Below are 22,075 nucleotides of genomic sequence, written 5' to 3' on the forward strand. Positions count from 1 at the left end.
GAAAATCTTGAAGAAAAACATAAACCACTAACCAGGCGAAACATTGTCTAAATTCAGTACGGGAAAATAAGAAAACAAAAAATATATTCCATGTAAATTCAATGTCAATCAATGACAATGTAAAACAACAACAACAACAAAAAACAGCCAAAAGAATCTTGATAATCTCAATAAAAGAAAATCAATTCATATATGAAAAAAACGACTATATTTGGCCCCTGGAATTTTAGCTTTACTGCATTGCTTTTTTTTAAGGCTGCATTAAAATCGTTATTTTTTTCCAATTTTTGTTGTTGTTTTTTTGCTGCTGCCATTAAAGTAGCTATTAGAAATAAATAAATCTATGCTTCGGGAAATATTTTCCAGGAGAAATTAGTTCATTACAACAATTTGATGATGATGATGATAATTAGTTACAAATGGAAAACAAAAATCATAAAAATTTTATGAAAATCATACACAAATCATGTTTGACCATTTCCCGATCAATCAATAATCATTATTATCATTATCAATCAAACAAAAAAACAAGAGAAAAAAGAAAACGAAAAGAAAACGAATGGGTTATCCCCATTGGAAAAAAATATTGTATTTTCCCGAAAGATGAAACAACAACAACATTCTCGATAAAAAACATAGATTGTTGTTACAGAACAAGAGCTAATGGTTGAAAAGTTTCTGAATCTGATTCTGTTTTTTTTTGATTTTTGACTATTGAGAATTGAAAAAAAACAACAACAACAACAACAACAACAAGAATCATAGAATCGATTAAGCACTATGATGATGATGATGGTGATGGAAAGAATTGAAATTTATGATGCTCAAAATGTTGTTCGCTTGTTGTTGTTGTTCGATTGCTTGTTTGTTTTGTTTTGTTTGTAACGAAATGATCATCATCATCATCGTGATGTTATCGATCCATTTGGTCAGAAAAAACAGAAAAAAACTATTACATAACACAGATGTAGAATCGTTGATGATGATGATGATGAACAGAAAACATTCATCGATGATGATAATGATGATGATGATCAGTTGTTGAAAAGAAAATCTAAATTGATTTTTGACAGAAAAAAATTCTTCATCCAAAATCATTATCAATTTTTGTTTTTCAAAAAAAAACAAAATTTTTAATTGAATAATTTACTTGATCTAATCAATCCATTGGTGAACGGGAAGGATAAGAAATGAGAAATTTTCCCGGAAAAAGAATTTCGAAAAAAAAGTTTTCGATACACAATTCAAAAATCATCAAATATCAAATATTCTGTCAAGTTTGAAATTGATAAAGGGGAGAGGAGAAAAAAACATTGAAAAAATTGAATTACCAAAAGCCAAAAGTATCGAATATAAGAATTGTTTTGATCGAAAAAAAAGAAGACAATGAAAAACAAAACAAAAAAACGAAAAAACGAAGCAAGAATTCAGTTCAAGATCGATTGTGTGTGTGTGTGTTGTTTTGGGAAAATGCCATCGACATTGTCGATTTGTGACATCAATCAGATTGTCTTTCTTTCATTTTTCTTTTTCTTTTCTTGGTTGCTGTTGTTCGTATTTCATTTTCATCATTGTTCAATGAACTGCAATTGAAATATAGACATGGTGAATATAGATGATGATGATGATGATGAGATGAATATCGAGATTTTTCATTCACTCACTCGCTCTTTCTTTTTCTGGATAACAAATGATCATCGATGTTTTGATCAATACGGTTTTTGTTCATTCGTTTCGTTTCGTTTTTTTTTCGGTTGATGATTATAATGAATTATCGATTTTCTTTGGTTTTTTTTTGTATCGAAGGCTTGATTTTTTCTGATCGTTTTTTTTTGTTGTTGTTTTGATTCGCGACTAAATTCAAACGGAGAATGATTTTTTTTAGTCTTTTTTGTATTCTGGTGTAAATCTTACATCATCGTGACATGATGATAAGTTTTTCTTTTTTTATCAATTTCTTTTTTTCATTGATTTTATTCATTGATATCAACACACACACACACACAAACACGAACACAAACACCGAATCGATAATGATGATTATAATTAGATATATTTTGTGTAAGAGAAAGAATCGACAAGAATCGAGTGAGTTGAAAAAAACAATTGAAAGATTGGTATGATTCTTGATGACGATGATGATAATCAAGAATCGAAATTCTAGTTTTAGTTTTATTCTATCTATCTATTCGGATTGAATACTGAAACACAAATGACAATGAGAAAGAAAGTGAATGAATGTGATAATGTAAAAAAGTTTAAATTTAGCGGCTACATAACCTATACAAGAATCATCATCAAACATAGAATTGTGGTAGTAGTATAAATGTTCATGGTGGTGGTCAGCCGTTATGTATCTGATATGTTCCAGAATTGATAATATTGGTAGTGGTATTATTCAAAATCATATAACTGCTACATTTTTGCTACATTTATTTCGAAAAAAAAGAGAATCTGCTAGCAGCACGCAGACAGTAAATGTTATAACTTGAAAAAAAAGAAGATTATTTTTTACGGTGAAAAACAAACTAACTAAACCCTCACTTTATATCAAGAATTTTGAAATAATCCCCCTAAATTCACACACATACACACCAACCCAGACAAATGCTGAATATTGAAATAATTCTCATCAAAAAAAAAAAACGCTGAAAAAAAGAAATCAATTCGCAAAAATCCAAGAAAATGATTGATTGATCAGATGTATTTTCATATTCAACAAATCGAACAAGCCTAATACCTTTTTTTTGTAATGAAATGGTCATCATCATCATTTGGAACATATTTATCAGTTGCCGGTTGATTATTCTGTTACTGTTCATCCTGCTAAATTTAATATCTTATTTGATTTTTGTGGATCCGACGTCTTTGATAATGATCGTAATAGTTCTGGTTATACCATATATACAGATGGATCGAAAATTAATGATGAAGTTGGTTCCGCGGTCGTTATTTTTGCTAATGATGAAAAACGTTCTCCTCTTTTGGTATTGACCTATCGTTTAAATAGTAATTGTTCAGTGTATCAAGCTGAACTTTTCGGAATTTGCAATGCTATATCCTGGGTCATCGAGAATGGCGTCTCGGATGCAGTTATTCTTTCCGATTCCAAGTCTGCTATCCAATCTATCTGTAACTTTCATTCTACTAATTTTTTGGTACAACTTATTTTTAAGATGGTTGCTGATTATACCGGTCGCATTTGCATAAAGTGGATAAAGGCTCATAATGGTTGCTTCGGTAATGATTTAGCTGATTTTTACGCCAAGCAAGCTACTCTTTTGATGGATGTTTCTTTCGATCTTCTTCCTCTGTCTTTCGGGCATCGTAATTTAAAATCCTTAATGATTAACAATTGGCAACAGAATTGGACTACAACAACTAATGGCTCGTGTACTAAGAAATTTTTTCCTACTATTCAACATCGATTGGATTCTTGTTTGATACCAGGTTTTATCATTACTCAATTTTTAACGAATCATGGAAAATTTAATCAATATCTTTCGCGTTTCCGTATTTCAAATTCTTCCGTTTGCAATTTTTGTTCTTGTCAAGTTCAATCATCACTGCACCTAATTAACAATTGTAATCGTTTTGCATATGAGAGATTTAATTTTTATAATTTGATAAATTCCGATGATTGTACATATTTTTGTAACTCTAATAATTTTGATCATTTTTTGAAATTTGTTTTTTTCATTTATAATAATCTTTGAATTTTGTTATTTTTATTTTTATTTATTTTTTCCCCCCTATAATTTTATGGAATAGGGGTTTTTGTTTATTAAATTCAAATTCAAATTCAAATTCAAATCATCATTTGGATAAATAAATGTTTCGAAATGTAAATTGTCATTTTGAAGATACAATGGTGACAAAGTAAGCAACGTAAACTAAATTGGACTACACATAACAACAACAACAAAAATAATGATATCAATCATAATCCGATCGAAACATTGAAGATTTACATTTTTATTCTGTTTACATTTGTTATTGTGTAATAATGTTGTTTTTTTTGGTTCTTCAGTAAGAATATTCTATTCGGTTGTCAAAAAAATGATTTTGCAAATGTAGCCGAGATTATTATTCATGAAACAGACAGACAGACATTGAAAAAAAGAATATTCCAAAAATAACGTTACAAAATCCTCGATAATAACCTAATTAAATGGATGAATAGAATAGAATAATTTTTTCATCAAGGTAATCATTATCGATTGATTGAAATCTTTGAATTACTTTCCTTCATTTATAGATTATTATTATTAGTAGTAGTATTGATCAGATTGATCAATCGATTGATATTCTTTCTCTCTCTCTCTCTCTCTATCTATCTTTCAACATTAACATCCAAATAAAAACATGATATGTATGACATTTTTATTGATTTTGTTGTTGTTGTCGCTGCAACCTTATTGAAACAAGCAAACATACATACCATATGTATATGAAATAACTAATTGATTTTGTTTTGTATTTAGATTTTCATTCAGAATTTGTCAATATTGTTGGAATTTCTGGATTACAACATATACAACAATCATCAAGAATTTCAACTTGATTAAATTCGTATCGTTTTTTGCTTTGTTTTAAATACCAAAAATAGATGAATGAATGGAATCTTTTTCTGAGTGAAAGTGAGAGTAAGAGAGATGGAAAAAAAGATGTTGAAAAAATGTTTCTCCCTCTCTCAATGTTTCGATCGATTTGATTTCGACGATGACGAAATGAAAGAAAATGAAAAAATTCAACCATCCGAAATGTTATGAAAGACGGAAATCAATAATAATAACAAAAATTCTTAATTCCGTAGCCAACGGGTTAGAATGATTTCCCCATCTAATGTCGTTGTTTTTTATATTTATCATCATCGCCACCGCTACGGTTACCATCATTTATTCAGTTGTTTTTTCTTCAAATTTGGAAAATGAAACGAAAGAAGAAAAAAAAATTAAAAGTCGATTTTAAGATTTCTTTTTTTTGGGAAGTTTGGAAAGTTTCTAAAATAAAATAAATGAATTTCTAAATGGATTCATTCATTCATTCATTCGATCGATCGATTATATTGAAATGAAACTTTTTTTTTCTTGCCGAAAAGATTCTTTTGGTAAAAAAAAGGAAAACTTTTTATGAAAAAAAAAAATATTATCATTTTTCATTTAAATTTAGAGAAAAAAAAACAAACAAAAATGTAAATTTAAACTGGTTAGCCACATTGCAACCCGTGTTATTTTTTTCGTTTGCATTTCTTTTCAACTTTTTTTTTCTTTTTCTCTCGTAAAAAAATATCATTTGCAAATCATTAAGTTTAATGGGGGGAGGGAAGAGAATTTTTCCCAATTAAATCGATGAAAGAAAAAAAAGAAAAAAAGTAAAAGTCATTAGCAAAATGCAAAAATCATCGAAATGGTCATTGATGATGTCAGAAATTTTCCTAGAATTTTGTTACATTAAGAAATTTTCTTTAAAGGAAAAATTCTCAGGAATCTTGTTTTTTATGTTTGTTTGATGTGATTTACATTTCTAATTTCTCATTCTCATTCCATTCCAATTTAGTTAGTTAGTTAGCTAGAAAAAAATGCAAATGATAAGAAGTGAAATCTGATTACATTTGTTTCCAGTTGATCAATATATGAAATGGCCATTTTTTTGGAAAACAAATATTTGAAGAAAAAGAGAGAAAAAAGTTTTCGGAAAAAAACAATCAACAGAATAATAACAGGATTTTTTTTTGGCTTACTATTTCCAGGAAAATTTCTCTGTTTAGTAAAATTCGACCATAAAGATAATCATCATCATTATTTGTGTACACTGAAAGATTGAAATAGTCAAGAAGAAAAAAGTGTGAAGAAAAAAAGAAAAATTTCTTTGTGATTTATGACCAGCAAAAAAAGAAAAGATTTTATTTATCTTTGTTTTTAGATAGTAACTATAGAATAACATTCAAAAAGAATATGTGTGTGTGATAAACATTTTTGTCCAAAAGAAGAAAAAAAACATTAACAAAAAAACTCTTGTTGTTGTCGATGTGTAACCCACATCATAACCAAAAAACGTAGATATTAAATCTGAAAATTGGTCATTTATACAACGATTTTCTTTTTTTGTCGAAAGAATCCAAAAAAATGACAAACAAACAAACAAAAAAAACTTTTAAATCGAATAGAAAAATAGAATCCCAAACAAAAATGGACAAAAGTTTTCTTCCTTTTGAAAGAATTAAGATTCTTGTCAACCAACCACTGTAGTTTTGTTCTCTCTATCTCACTCTCCCACACAAACAGAATTTTGTTTCCAATTTTAATTCAAAGAACGAAATCTTCAATTTTGTTTTTCCATTTCAACAATCAAACACACACACACACATGGATGACACATGTATTTATAACTGGAGGGTTTAATAATTTCATCTTTAACAACAGCAGCAAAAAAAATTACAATGTCAGTCAAAAACCCATATTGAAAGATTTTATCCAAAAAAATAAATAAATAAGAATTTTTGGTTGTCCATTTGTCAAAAAAAATTGAGAAAATTTCCGGAAAAAATTTGTTTTCCTGGAAATTTCTTTAAAAAAAATTCCCATTATTATCATAACGATTGGCTATGACAACTTCATCATCATTATCATCAACAAGATGATGATGATTGTCATTACCATAGACCACATTCAATTTGTAAAGAAAAATTTAAATTGAATTTTTTGTGTTGCCTATTTTTGCTCATTTAGAATATATTAAAATGAAACAGAGAATCGTTTAAATTGTAGTTTGTTTTTTTTCTATCTTGTCATATCTTGAATATTGTTTCATATTTGATTTCATTTGAGAATTGCAAATTTTTTGTTTCCATTCACTCTCTTCCATTCACTGTTTGTTTCGCTGAGAAAAAATTTTGGAAATTAAATTTAAACTGAAGAAATTTTTTTTTTGTCACAAATTAACCAAATTGATGATTGTCGTTGTCGTCGTTTTTTATTTTTCTGGTTGGTTGGTGGTCAGAACCGGAAAATAACCGTTCTGGAAAATTAATTTTAGATGATGAACAGCAACAGCAACAACAACGACCGAAAAAAAAAATTACCGAAAATTTTCGGAAATTATTCTCTCATTTTTTATTTTCATTCGTTGATCAATCAATTCACAAACGATTCTATATTCGAGTAATTTTCTTAAACGAAAAATAATGTTGAGAAAAAAAAAAAGAAAAAACGAAACAGAAATTATCCATTGAGATTCTGTGTACATACATTCATAAGAAAACAAAAAAGAGGGGATGAAAAAAAATAAATAAAGAAGATGATTTTTTACGACAAAAAAAAAAAAAAAAAAAAAGAATTTCTGTCTAATATGGGTGTATTCGAAATTTGTGTACAGAATACTAAATCTGTGATCAAGTTAGAGAGAGAGAGAGAATAAGAACAAACAACCATAATAAATAAAACATTTTCAAATGGAAATTAATGGTTATAATAATGGTATGGAATAGGGTTAGCCAATAGTAATAATAACCCTATGTGTTGCTACTGAAGATCTATTCATATACGACGTATATTCTATTCTTTCTTTCTTCCGGAAAAAAAATTCTGTTAACAATTTCTGAATTTTTTTTTTTGAATGTCATTAATTTAATTCAATTTTAAACTTGAAATTTTTTTTCGTCTATTTCAACACGCATATTATACATATATAATTATTATTGATAAATGGAAAACATTTCATTCATTCCTGACTATGTGTGTGTGTGGGAAAAAAAGACCAAGTCAAACAAATTTGAAATTCAGAAAACGAAATAAACGAAATGAATGAATAGAAATTGAAATCTACAAAAGGCTTTATCGGTCGTATTTTTTTGGTTCATCTAAATAAACTAGACGCTAATTAATGACACAGTCAACATAGACAGACAGACAAACAACAGAATTTTGGACATTTTGGACAGCAAACCAAAATGATAAAATAAAAATTCTGTTTTTGAATTGAAAAATAAAAAAAAGTAAAACGAAATCCAAGTCAAGTCAACTAGATGAACCAACAACAACAACAAAAACAACGATAATAATGATAATAATCAATTCTCGAAGGAATTTTAAAAGCATCGTTTTTTTTCTTCTTCTTTTTCTTTTGGTAAAAATAGTATTTTTTTTTCTGGATAAATATTCGGAGAGGGCAAGAAAAAAAAAATGCTGCTGGATTCTGGTCCATTCATCCATTCTGTAATCTTTTTTTTTTTTTGCTTTAGTCAGAAATCTTATCGATTCCGGTTATAGTGAAAAAAAGTAATAGTGGTTGTTTGTTGTCTCCTTGGAGACGACAATCCACATACATAGGATAATTCCATATTCAAGAAACAAAAAAAACAAGAAAGATAATCAAGTTGAAGCAAAAAACATTATCACAAGGTAAGCAGAGTTTGTTTCTCTCGTTCTTTAGTATTTAGGCTATTTCTACTTCGAAAGAAAATAACCTTTTTACTTGAACATTGTGGTTGATGCTGGTTGTTGTCGAGGGCAATCATAATCATAATCATTTTTTTCCAAAGAATTCTTTCGAAAGAATGATTGGTCTTAATGGATCAATTAGGAATTGAATTTTTTGTTTGTTTGTTTGTTTGGCTGTCTATTCTTGAGAATTATTATTATTATTATTTTCAATAAAAATGGATCGGTTGGTTCCCAATGGGTTATCGGATTTTCATCCATCTTTTTTTTTTTGGACAGAAAAAAAAATCAAAGTTCATTTGATTTGTGCAAAAAGTGTGTGGTTATCTGACATAATTTTCTATCCAAGAAAAGTTTGATTTCAAAATGACGAAATTGATTGGAATTTTTTATTTATCGAACAAAAAAGCAAAGAAAAAAAACTTTCGAGAAACTTTCGTAACAAAAAAAATTTTTTTGTCCCTTTTTCGATGACGATGAGTAAAAAGTTATGAAATTTGATAAATTTTTTCAAGAAAAAGTAAAATGATAATGATGATGACTGAAATAAAGAAAGAAAGAAATAGATAAATTTTGATAATAATCATCAAAAGAATTTTGGAAATGGTCAAATGGAGTTGAAGAAAAGCCAAAAGCAAAGCAGAAAAATTCAATCAAATCGAATGATGATGATGATATTAAATTGTTTGAAAATTGAATTGAATTCAACTAAATTTCATCATTGAACAACTTTAAAATGTTCAATCATCATCATCATCATTTGAGAAATCAATGAAAAAGATATTCCTTCTTCAATGAAGAATCGTATTTATTGGTCAAATTTCAAAAAAAAAATCTTTGATTATGTAATCTTTGTCAACCGAAAAAAACAAAACAACAAAACAAAATTTAATCTCAGATTTCAAAATTTTCAACGAAAAAACTAAATCAGTCTTGGAATTCGATACAATCGAAATTGAAAATTGATAATTTTAAAAGACAAAACAGAAAAAAGATGATTTCTTTCACAAGAATATTGGTTGTCCTTGATTGACATTGACATTGTTTTCTGATACTTTTTTCTCCCCCCAATTCAAATCGATGAGGTAGATATAGCCATCAATGGATGTGAAGAGTTGTTTTTTTCTACCAAAATTGAAATTTAAAAAGTTTGTTTTTTTGTTTTTTTTGAAACAACAATCCTTTTTATAATGAAAAATTCAAACTTTTTCCATCCAACTCAATGAAACAAGGATTAAAACATCATTTTTATTCTTTGATGACCTCTATTTTGACTTTATTCAACACAGAATGTAAAAAACGAAAAAAACAATGCAAAAATTAATCCCAAACATACAAAAAATTAATTGTAATCATCATTCATCATTCATTATACAAGAATTGAATGAAAAATTTTTGCAATGCTGTTGTTTGGTCAAAAAACAGAAATTCTTCTGTTTTTTTTGCAACAAATAATTAAAACAGAAACATGGATAAACAAATTTTTTTTCGTTTCCAAAAAGTAAAAAGTTTGAAACTTTTTCAAGTATCGATAAAGTACATACAAACAATCGATAGTTTCGTTCATCGTCAATCGTCCATTCGAACAAAATAAAAACAGAAACAAGATTCTGTTTGTTTGTTTTACGATTCTTGTTTCTTCTCTGATTCTTTTAGAATCTTTGTGTGTGTATGTGATGTTTCCTTCGACGAAAATCATTTTTGCCTTACTTCTTTTTCTGTTTATCTTCAGACGACGATGATAAATTATTTATTTGTTTATTATGATCGTCACGTTTGTTTTCTTTCAATTTTTTTTATTTTTCGTTTCGTTCTGGGCTATAAGATGTGTCTTGGTTGATGGTCAGTGGTTGGTTTGTTTGTTGGTCGATTGAAACAAAAAAAAACGAAAAATTTCCGTTTCAGTTTTTGTTGTTCCAGATAATTTTCACAACTTTGTTGCCAAAAAACAAACAGGGGGAAAAAAATTCAAGTGAAACAAAAAAAATTGATGCAGACATTCATCATCATGGTGGTGGTGGATGTAATGGATTACCATCTGAATATTCTCCTTTTTTTCATTTCATTTCATTTAAATTCTTGAAAATTTTCTTTTGCAAATTTTTTTTTATTACCATTTGGCCAATCCACAGTAACACTGAAACAAAACTGAAACAAACAAAAAAAACTTTTTAGGATGCAATAAGATTTAATGATGACGACGAAGACGATGACCAAGAAATTCATCAATTTGACAAATATGGAATAATCTTTTTGGGTCTAACAACAACAACAAAGAAAGAAAAAAGTCAGCGCTGTCCACTTGGATTTTTGTCATTTCGTTTGATCCTGTCATCATCATTTTCGAGAAAATTTTCTTCAAGTAACAAAAAAAAAATTGAATTATTTTTGGAAATGGAGAAAAAAAATGATGCATCATCATCAATTGTGTGGTGGATTTATATTTCAATATTCTCTCTCTCTTTGCGAACCAAAAATAATAATAATTCTTGAAGAACGAAAGAAAATATATAAACTTTGTCCATCGTGCATAAAATACGATCATGATGATAATAAAATTCTCAATATTATTGCATAATAATGATGTTCGATGATGATGATGATGATGCGACAAGAATATTCTTTCATCATCATCATCATTATTCTTTGTATGTTGATTTTCATTTTCTTCAAACTTTAATAACGATGCAATTCGATCGGACGATTGGATTTTGTGTTTAGTTTGTTTTTTTTGTTGCTGCTCGTCAAAATGAAAAACATTTTTTTTCTCCTGAAAGAATCTTTTGTTTCAGAATTTTGTTTTTTGTTTTTTTTTGCTTTGTAAAACTAATCATAAATCAAGCAAGAATATAGTGTGGGATAGTAGGTGTTTCAAAAATGTTTACGGAAACTTTTTTTTTCGTTTTTCTTTTCATTGACAATTTTCAAATTATAACCATCTATAGCCTTACTAACTAACTTGTCAAACTGGATAAAATAAGAGAAAAAAAATAACAACAACAATCCAGGAAGATAATAAACAAAATGTCAAAACGAATAATGTAAGTTTTGCTGTTTTTTAGGAAATTTGAAACATTTTTCTTTCAAAGGAGGACAGCAAAATGGACAAAATTATCATTTTTTTGCTGCCAACGATTATAATGATGAAGATATTGGAAATATTAGATTTCAAAAACAAAACGACAAAAACTCAATTTCAAAGGTAAAATATTCTTGGATATTGTAGAATCCCGACTATTTTGACATGTCAGAGACTTTTCTTCCCCCTCCTCCAAAAAACAACGACCTCATTTCACTAAATTCTTTCTTTTATTCCTGAATGTTGTATATGCAAATGTGTTTTTCAGAAGAAAAACTTGAAAAGAAAGAAAAAAAACGATTTTTATTCATCAAAAAAAACTAGAAATGGAAAACATTTTTTCTGGTTCCATGCATACATGCTGTATTATGGGTGTTGCAAACAAATTATTTTTCGCCTATTTTAACAGATAAGATTCTGAATAGGATTTTTACCAAAATTTTTATTCAAAAATTCAAAATTCAAGGATTTTTACCGAAAATAACAACAACAAAAATTCCCATTTTTATTTTTAAACATTTTCATAAATAAAAATGAAAATCCAAATGATAAAAACGAAATAAAATTTAGTTTTTTTTCAAAAAAAAATTCATGAAAAGAATGAATTTCCATTTTCTATCATCGTTATAGGAAAAAAATTCAAGAATTTTTCGACAATTCAAAAAAAGAATTATAAAATTCTTTTGGATCAGAATCACTCATAAATGGATGACATTTTTCATTGTTTTCATTTCAGTTTTAATGATTTCTCTCTTCATTTTTGAAAAGCAAAACAACAATAAAAAGTAATTTTCTACAAATGATAATGAATTCAAGTTAAGAATTTTAGTTTTGGCAAATAAAAAAAATTACAGAAATCAAGATTGAGTAAAGACTATTTTGACAGAATTGCATAATGTTTACTCGAATTGCTTTTTTTTGTTTTGTTTTGTTTGCCATAAATTACTAATCATAAAAACTCCAAAAAACAGAAAAAAAAATTTAATTTATCAGCATCGATAAATCAGAATTCTCTGACATGGTTTATCGCCCTTGCAGTTTATCATAGACGGAAAAGAGAATGAAACTATTTCTACCCAAGTAAAATGGATTAACCCACTGAAACCAATAAAAATTGGTCAATAATAATGATGATGTATTATGAGTGAAAATAAAAAAAACAAATGTTCACAAATGATTATACTCAGTCTTCCCAGGCCAGAAAAACAAACGGATATCATGAAGATTTTCAAAAAGAATATTCTTCAACAACAATATTTACATACAAAAACTCAAAAAACTAAAAGAAATATGGATCATTTCATTTTGTGTATTAAAAAAAAAATCTATTTAATTGCATAATGGACTCTTCTTTTTCAACTGAAAGTAATCAGTAAATAAATAGAACATCCTCGAAAAATAAAATCACATCTTTAACCCTCATCACCCCATCGTAACCGCATTTATGATGATGATGGTGATGATCAAATCATCAAAGGAAAAGAAATAAAAGCCATTCAATTTTTGTATATTCATTATAATGAGGAAATGCAGCTACCAACAACAAACAACAAAAACATAAAAATATTATGAAAAAGTGTTCAGTTATTATGTAATGAAATGAAAGACAAGAAAATCTATCTCTAAATTCAAAACTAACCAAATGAATGAATGAGTGAATGTTGTCTATCTGGTTGGTTTCTTTTTCGTTTATCATCATTTTTTTTTTTGGTTGGTCATTAGATTTGTGAAATGATTTGAATGTTTAAAGATAAGTTCTTTCATTCTCTCTCTGTGTGTGTTTTTCTTTCAATTCAAAATTATCAATATTATGGTCAGGATGATGATGATGATAATGATAATGATGATGACTGTGAAAATTTATCAAAAATATACCATTTTCAAGTTAAAGATAAAGCAAAAAATATTTCTATTTTTTAAAACCGGACGAAAATGAATTATCTGACCATTCATAAATAACGTTTTTTGTTTTGTTCGTTTCTAATTATTTCATTTCAGTTATTGGTTTGTTGTTTTGTTTCGAATGAATGAGACAGGGTGAAAAAAGAAAGGGGGAAAGCAAAATATTTATCGTTATCGATTGGCTGCTAAAATAAATGAATGAATAGCGTGGGTAAATGATAAGTATAAGAAAAATTCTCCCAAAAAACAAAAACGATAAGACGAAAAGAAAATTTCCGATACAAATTGCCCGGCCATTTGTCATTTGATTTTTTTTTCCTGTATCGAATCAGTCGATCGGTGTGAAATATATCGTTTTTTTTAACGGTCGTATACGAATATAACACACCAAACCAAATGAAGAAAGAAAAATATTCCAGGGCAAAGTAGAAAAATTCCGTAAAGAATAATTTATTGAAAGTTTGCTAAAGTAAAAAAGAAAAGTGAAACAATCATTTTCGGGTAAATATTTTCAAATGGATACATTTTTTGTTTGAAAATTCAGTAATTCTGACCTTTCTGTCTGGTGAATAAGAATTTTCTATACAAAAAAAGCTAACGCAAACAGATGTTTAAAGTGTGTTTTTAAAAAAAAAAAAAAACTTATTCAATTTTCAATTTTCATGGATTCAGTTGTTTAACTACACAATAATGATTCTTGACTATTTTGATCCAACGATGATTGAATTGATGAATAAATAATTATCAATTTATAAGAAAAATTGAATAATAATGTAATCTATGTAAGTGTAGAAATAGTGTTGTTAAAAGAATTTCATTTAGTACAGTAGTCGTTGTTGTTGAAATAGTTGAAAAAAAAATCTGATATCAAGCCAAGAGATTCATTCTATTAACAAAATAATCAATCATTTGTATCTGTGCAGTAAGACAAAAGTTATATTTTTTTTGTAAATTTATACAAACACACGGTAGTCAGTGAATTTCACCCCAAACATATCCAACTGCAATTTAAAATTCTCTATACCGATAGTTTCAGAAATAGACAAAAAAAAAAAAAAAAGAATCTGATCTTCAAAATGAAGGTGAAAATTTATTAATGATTTTCTGATTCCATTATGGTTCGGTTTTTTTTTTGGTATTTGGCCAACCAACCAGCCACTCATAGCCTACAATACGCAAAAATCAATTAATAAAATATAGTGATGATTTGTTTGCCAACAAAGTAAAAACAATGGAAAAAAATTATCAAACAAAATCTACAAGCCTCAAGCCCATCACCGCTTCGAAATTGAGCCAAAAATTCGAAATCTCATAAAATATTTGTTGGACAAATTTCAAAAGTATAAAATGAAAATGGATAGCGATTGTTTTTGTATTAGATCGATTATTGACACAAGTTATGGATTTTTTTTTCTGTTTGTATACTAATGTAGTGTGATCAACCTAACCTGAATGTTACAAAACCTAAAAACTACAGAAAAATATTTGAAAATTGATGGCAAAACACAATGATAATGATTCCCAACGAATAAATTTCTTTTCCATTCAATTTCAATAAAACTTGAAACCAAAAACAAAACTGAATTCAATTTGAAATGATATGATGATGATCATCATCATCATCCAAGACTAATGATAGCTTCGGGGAGAATTTTTTTCTGAAGAAAAACAAAAGAAACAGAACAGAAAGTATTTCACAAAGCAAAAAACAAAGGATTCTTAACAAGAATCCAATTCTACATTCCTACTTTCAGAAATAAAATTCAGAAAAAAAAGTTCAAAATGATCTTTAGAAAATGATCTATGGCCTTTATTATATCAATTTGCCCGCAACTTCCAACAATGGAAAACAAAAAAAATTCAAAAGAAAATGATGCAAATACTGATGATGATGCATCTTCATCAACTTTTCTCTCATTTTCAAATTCTTTGTTTCAAAAAAGAAATGGAAATCAAAGTTTTGTAGCATTTGAATTCGATTTTTCTTTTTTCTTTTTTTTGATGATCAAAAATGGATACAATGTTTGAAAGAAAAGAAAAAACCACTAATTAGATACTTAAATAATAACCAAAATTAGAATAATTTTTTTTTCCTGTTTTTGTTTTAATCAACTTTTTCTGTATATATTCTGTTGTGATAATATGAACTGAAATCAGGCGGGGGCAATAAACAAATGAAATGGGGTAAAAAGAGAATGTGTAGGCCGAATAAAATCGTGTAAAACTTTTCACCCTATCTATCCATCCATTCCATTCTAGCATCACCATTTGAATTTGCTTGTGGTTTTATTTTCTTTGTTTCACTGGAGTGAGTGAGAAAGAGTTTTTTTTCACATATAGACAAATAATAAGCTCAATTAAAATAATGATGAGACTCGACTAACTATTCGACTAACTAACTAACTAACTAACCCAACCATAATACATAAAAAAACTTTTTATATTTAGTTTTTTGTTAGTTGTAAATGATAATGATGATGATTATTCAAATATAATAATAATTTTTCTCTCTCTCTCTCTCTCTCTCTCTCCATTTTGTCTACTAAAATTATTAATATTATTACCCGTTATTTTTTCCCGTTTATAATGATGATGCCCACACAAAACAATAATATTCGGAAACAAATTTGCTTTGTGTAATAATAATAATTTGTGGTTTTTGTTTTCGATTATCGATATAATCATTGTTTGATGTGTAAAGTATTAAATTGAAAAACATGGCTCTTTTTCTGCAAAGTTGTAATGGTTTATTATTTCAATTTAGTTCAATTTATTTCAAGAATTTTTTCTCATTTTGAATTCATTTTTTTGCATCGTATAAATTGGGAAAATTTTCGTTAAAATTTTCGCTTTTCTTGGGAAGATTCCAAAGTCTAATATCGATTCTTTTCTTTTCCGTGAAAAAAAATAATAATAATATTTTGACAACAAAATCGGTAAATGAAAAAAAGGATTTTTCGTTTTTTTTGCAGAGCTGAAATGTATTGATTTTTTTTCTAAACAAACAAACAAAAATATTCAGAATTTTTCCAAAAAATTTTCCCGGGAAAATTGTTATGAAAATATTTTTTGTTTGGAAATAATGATGATAATCATCATTATACGTTGCAGGTAATTCTTTTCTTCCCAAAAAAATTTTAATCAATTTTTTACAACAAAAAAAACTTATTTTTTCTCTAGAATTTCAAATTTGATGAATATTGGAAATGAAGAATTATTTATTTATCATCAAAAACAACAACAGAAACAACAGAAAACAAAAATCGAATGACAGCATTGACATAATCAGAAGAAGAAAAGGCATTTTTTCTTTGAATTTTTGAATTTTCAATTTAAATTTTAAACAAAACAAAACAGCAAACATATATGATCAGGATGATGACGGAAAAATATTTGATACACACACACACAGAGAGAGAGAGAGAGAGAGACACACAAATAACTTTGATATAAATCAGCAAGCAAAAGCGAAACTAAATAAGAAATGTCGAAACATTATAAATTTTGAATATCAAAAGGAAACAAGACATCGACAGAATTGTCCAAAAAAAAGCATACATAGAGAGATCCAAAGATCAAAGATTTCAAATTTCCGAATCAAACTTTTTGCTTTTTTCGCTTTTTCGCTTACGATCAATAATATTCGGCTTTTTTGTTGTTTTTGTTTGTCGGGAATCGGAAGAAAATTTTCTTTTTTCTGCCAAAGATTCATTTCATGTCAGGAGATTTTATTTCAATGTTTTTTTTTATTTTGTTTTTTTCTGTTAGTTTGGCTGTTTTGATACAATGATTTGTTTGTTTGCCAAATCAAAATTGCTTAGAATTTGCACAATTCATAATCAAAATGTCAAAAAATGTTTTGAATATTTTCTGTAAAATGAAAAATTTCCCGAAAAAAATTTCCTTGTTTTTCAATTCTTCGGTTTTTTGGCAATTTTTCATTCATTCATTCATTCAATTTTTATAATTCAATTCGATAACTTTGTTCCCGGTCAAGTGTTTGACCGAATGAAGAAACTGATATCGTCTTCATTTTATTTACGAAGAAAAGGAAAAAAAATACAAATCGAATCAGATTAGAAATGTGATAGTTTTGTTTGTTTAGTTTAGTTTGTATAATAAACCAAACAAGACAAATTTATCAAGATTTATTTAGTTTTGAATTTCTAAACTTGGAATATCAAAAAAGACAAAATTCTGACAACAACGAATAAAAATTGTCGACAATCGATTTGTATTAGATTTTGTTTTTTTTACTCGATTCGATACAGAAAATAAACGAAAAAGACAACATTCTGCACTGATAATAATGATGAATGTAGTGGAATTACTTTTTTTTTCGTTGAAAGTTTTTTCCGGGAAAATTTCTTGGGAAATTTCTTTCGATAAAAAAAATTATTATTTTCAATCAAGAAAATTGCCGAAAAAAAAACATTATTTTCTTTCTTTCTTTTTTCGGTCAGTATGTTTGGTCAATTCATCGGAGTGAAATTTCGGAAAAATTTTTCTCATTATTCAAAAAACCTGACCAGAATTATTATTCATCACATAAAAAAAAATAACTATTCAGGGTTAAATCGAGAGAAAATCAATAAATTCATTCTTTCGCTTCTCTATTCTCTGCGACCAATTTTTATAAATGAAAAAAAAAATTTCATTGTTTGCTTCGAAAATTGAATAATAATAATAAAAATAAATGAAACATGCAAAGGTAAACAATATTTTTTGATAATTCAAAGTGTAAATATTACAATGATGAAAAGTTTCCAAGAAACTTTCTCTCCCTTTTCTTCGTTGTTAATAATTTAAATTGTTTCTTTTTTTATTTGTTGAAATTTTTCATATTGAAAGCGCGCCACACACACACATGAAAGAATTTCCAAAAAATTTCGGTGTAAACAGAAAAAAAAATCTTTTTAAAATGAATTTCTATTCACCAAACATCATTCATTAGCAAAAGTTTCCAAAAAAAAGAAAGAAATCAAAGTTTCACAAGTGAAATTAATGAAAGAAACAAACCAACCGACAATGAATAAAAAAAATTCATCGAACCAAGCAACAAAAAAAAATGAAATTGGCTGATTTAATTTGATTGAAATGCCAGACAACAAGAAGAAAAGATTTTATCATCATTATCATTTTGGCAATGAAATTCAATTCATTCTGAAAAGTTTTATTAAATTTTATCATTTTGTTATCGAATTTGACAATCCATATTGATACACGTTGTTTATGAATTATTATTGTTTGTAATCAACAAACATGATAATCGATGATAACATCATCATCATGACAAACCTGTCAATATTAAAATGATTATCTGGATTTATATCCAGAAGAAGAAGTAGAAAATTCACAAATATACTATGATCACCGAAATGAAATGAAACGAATATCAAACATTCACACACACACACCTCTTTTCACATCCATTGCATTTTTTTTCCGAAAAAAATATCCGCATCACAAATATATTCGGTGTCAAATTGATGCCAATCACACACGCACATGTAAGGATATATCCAGCACCGATGAAATAATATGAAAAAAAATTGTCAAAAAAATGTCAACCGGGAAACTAAACAAGTTTGAAAAAAAAACTACGTAGAGAGAGAGAGAGAGAGAGAGAGAGAGAGAGAGAGAGAGAGAGAGAGAGAGAGAGAGAGAGAGAGAGTTGACAGTAAAATGATGATGATGATGATGATGGTGACAAGAATCAGATTCAAAGATTTAGCAAAGAAAAAAAAAGTCCAAGATTCTTTCTTTTTTTTTGCACATCTTAAACAATTCAATTTAATATCATCATAGGATGATGATAGCAGCAGTAGTAAATTCGTCTAAAATGAATTGAAGCATACATAAAAAAAAGATGATGATGATGTGATGAAATGAAAAAATTCACAGCAATTTTTTTTGTATGAAAAAAAAATTTAAATAAGATTTTCTTATGAAAATGATGATGGTGTAGGCGGAGATCGAGTAAAACTGAAGAATTTATTTGACTTTGTCACTTTGTCACACACACACACACACACACATACTGAATATTGATCAAATTGGATCACACCAAATAAGAATGAAGAAAATTTTTGTTTGAAAGAAATTGATTTTTTTCTTTTAAAACGTTTGAAATGAAAATTTGACCCGCCAAATTTTTGCATATTACTGATGATTATGCAATAAGTTCATTGAAAATCGACTGTAATTTTATTTGATTTTTGCGTTAAAATTTTCATTACTAAAATAAACATTTTCTTGAACAAACATTGACTATCTAAAAAAAAGTGACCACATTCACAGAACCGAACCAAGAATCGATGAACGACCAAAGGCCATACTTTGTGGAGAAAAAGGGGAAAGAAGCGAAATTTTATAAAAATTCAAATTAACCAACTTCTTTCCCCCCTTACCGTCCCAATTTTTTCGTTCTCGACCAACATTTGCATCACCAGAAACAAAACAAAAAACTACTCAAATAAATAAATAAATTCCAATTGAAGCAAGCAAGAAAAAAATTTAAATTTCAATGAATAATGAAAAAAAAGACGAATGGAAAAAAATGCAGTGGAAAAATTTTTTGTTTATGTGAAAATTCATGGGACGGACTCTAGAATTTATTCCGAAAAGAACAAACAAACAAATAAAAAGTGAACAGAGAAAAAACTTTTTTTGTTTGTTTCCAAAAAGCCAGAGATCAAAATTTCCAACAAAAAAAAAATTGAACTTTTCAGCTAAACATCAACGACAACAACGAAAAATCCATCCATAGACACACACATTATGAGAAAATATCTGTTTTGTTACCATTGAATAATACCTTGACATAATTGTCTTATAGTTTTTTGTTTTTTGTTTTTACCTGCATAGAATTTTGAATTTCTTTCTTCCTTGTCTTATGTTCTGTTCATATTTTAAAAAGATTTTCTTTTTTTTCATAAATAAATTTCATTCAAAAACAAAAATGTTTTTGTCTTGTTGTTTTTTTTTGGTTGTTTCTGGTGTGATGTGATGAATATATTTGAATTTATAATCATCATCATCATTTGTACCAAAAAAAAACCCAAAACCAAGTACAGATCAAATATCTTAATGTTTCAAATGTTGTTGTCTATGTTGTATTCTTAAATTCTTAAAGAATTTCAGTAAAAGAAATCAAACAGACAAACAAAAAGATCCTGTAATATATATGTAGATGATGTTTTTCTGGAAAAACAACAACAAATATGTATTCAAAGAGAGAAAACATCTTTCTATGAATTTTCTATTCTTGATTTCATTTTCATTTTCTATTTGAATAAAATGAATTTCGTTATGAACAACAACAGCATCAAGAATCTCAAGAATTAGTATCATTTATTCATTTTGATCAGCAAAAAAAATAATAAGAATATTTTTTTTTACAAAGAAAGAATTTATCCAATCTAATAGAGAATCACAAGACACGCACACGGGAAAAAAAGATTGTAAATGAAAATGAAAATGAAAATGAAAAAAAACTTCCTGGAAAATGTTCCAGAAAAAAAAGGTTCAAAAGTGAAAAAAAATATGAAAATTAAATCAACAACAATAACGACGACGATGATGATGATGACAACAAGTAACGAATCAAATTAATATTTTGTTGTTGTTGTTGTTGGTTGTACGGTTGGTTTAACTTAGAAAAAACGAAAAACGAAAAACGATAATGAACTGTCTCTGCTGTTTGTATTTTGGTATTTTTGGGTTCCTATAGGAACATCGAATATATGCCTATGGACAAATATTTGATTTAGCATCATCATCATCATCCGCATCAAATGATGCTTCATTCATTTTACTTAATTTCTCTTTTTTTTTCTTTTCTTTTTTTACCAATCTTGGACATTCACATAAATAAATATACAGGGTGTCTATGTGTGTGTATATTTTATTCATTATAATAAATGATAATAAATACAATTCTTCAATGAAGAATTCTTTATTTTTCTTTCTTTCTCTCCAGTCTAATATCATCATCATCATCATAATGATTGTTATTATATGAATGTTGGCGAAAAAGAAAAAAATCATGAAATGAAATGAAATGAATGCAACACTGATTCTTTGATTTTTTTTTTTATTATTTATTATTATTATTTAGTTTCTTCGTTTGCAAAGTCCAAGTCTTCTTCTTCTTCTTCTTCTTCTTTCTTCTAGATTTAACAGTGTAAATGGAACTGTTTTATTTGGTGTTTTATTTAGGATTTAACGAATCATTTCGATAATGATGATGATGATGATTAGAATCAAAATAAAATAAGAGAGAAAGAAAATATGAAATATGAAATTCTATTCTTTATTCGTTTTTTTCTCTCTTTCCAAAGGAATTAATGATCATCAAAAATACTTTTCAAATGTTGTTGTTGTTGTTAATTGTTCAACAACAACAACAACATAAGCAACAACAACAACAAATATCGAATAAGAATTAATCAAGTTGTTACCAGGAAAGAATGAATTTTTACCATTACTATTTTTTGGTGATTCTTTTTTTTCTTGGTTGAAATTCATCACCTTTATTCACCATGTGTGTGTATGTGTGTGGTAGTAAAAATATTCGTAAAAATGCAATTTAGAAGAAAAAAAATTTGGAAAAAATCCCACTTTTTTTCGATCGATCTTGTTAAATCATTCA

The 22,075-nt window shown here is 27.3% G+C and overlaps 1 protein-coding gene and 1 long non-coding RNA gene across 2 annotated transcripts in view; one reads left to right on the plus strand and one right to left on the minus strand.

Moving 5' to 3' along the window:
* LOC113789052 (uncharacterized) overlaps nucleotides 1-2,230 on the minus strand; it is a 43,522-nt gene extending 41,292 nt beyond the window's left edge. The window contains exon 1 of the mRNA XM_075821090.1: nucleotides 1,332-2,230. The gene's annotated coding sequence lies outside the window, so the exon portion shown is untranslated. The remainder of the gene's footprint in view (nucleotides 1-1,331) is intronic.
* Nucleotides 2,231-2,783: 553 nt separating this feature from the next.
* LOC142645207 (uncharacterized) lies at nucleotides 2,784-3,606 on the plus strand. The gene is made up of 2 exons (XR_012846362.1): nucleotides 2,784-3,112; nucleotides 3,177-3,606. It is a non-coding gene; the product is annotated as an uncharacterized LOC142645207 (long non-coding RNA).
* The last annotated feature ends 18,469 nt before the right edge of the window (nucleotides 3,607-22,075 follow it).

The sequence above is a fragment of the Dermatophagoides pteronyssinus genome, unplaced genomic scaffold (assembly GCF_027571235.1).
Source record: "Dermatophagoides pteronyssinus isolate colony J.1.1.1.1 unplaced genomic scaffold, Derpt_VIB-CSIC_2022.12 sq0008, whole genome shotgun sequence".
Classification (NCBI taxonomy): Eukaryota; Metazoa; Arthropoda; class Arachnida; order Sarcoptiformes; family Pyroglyphidae; genus Dermatophagoides; species Dermatophagoides pteronyssinus.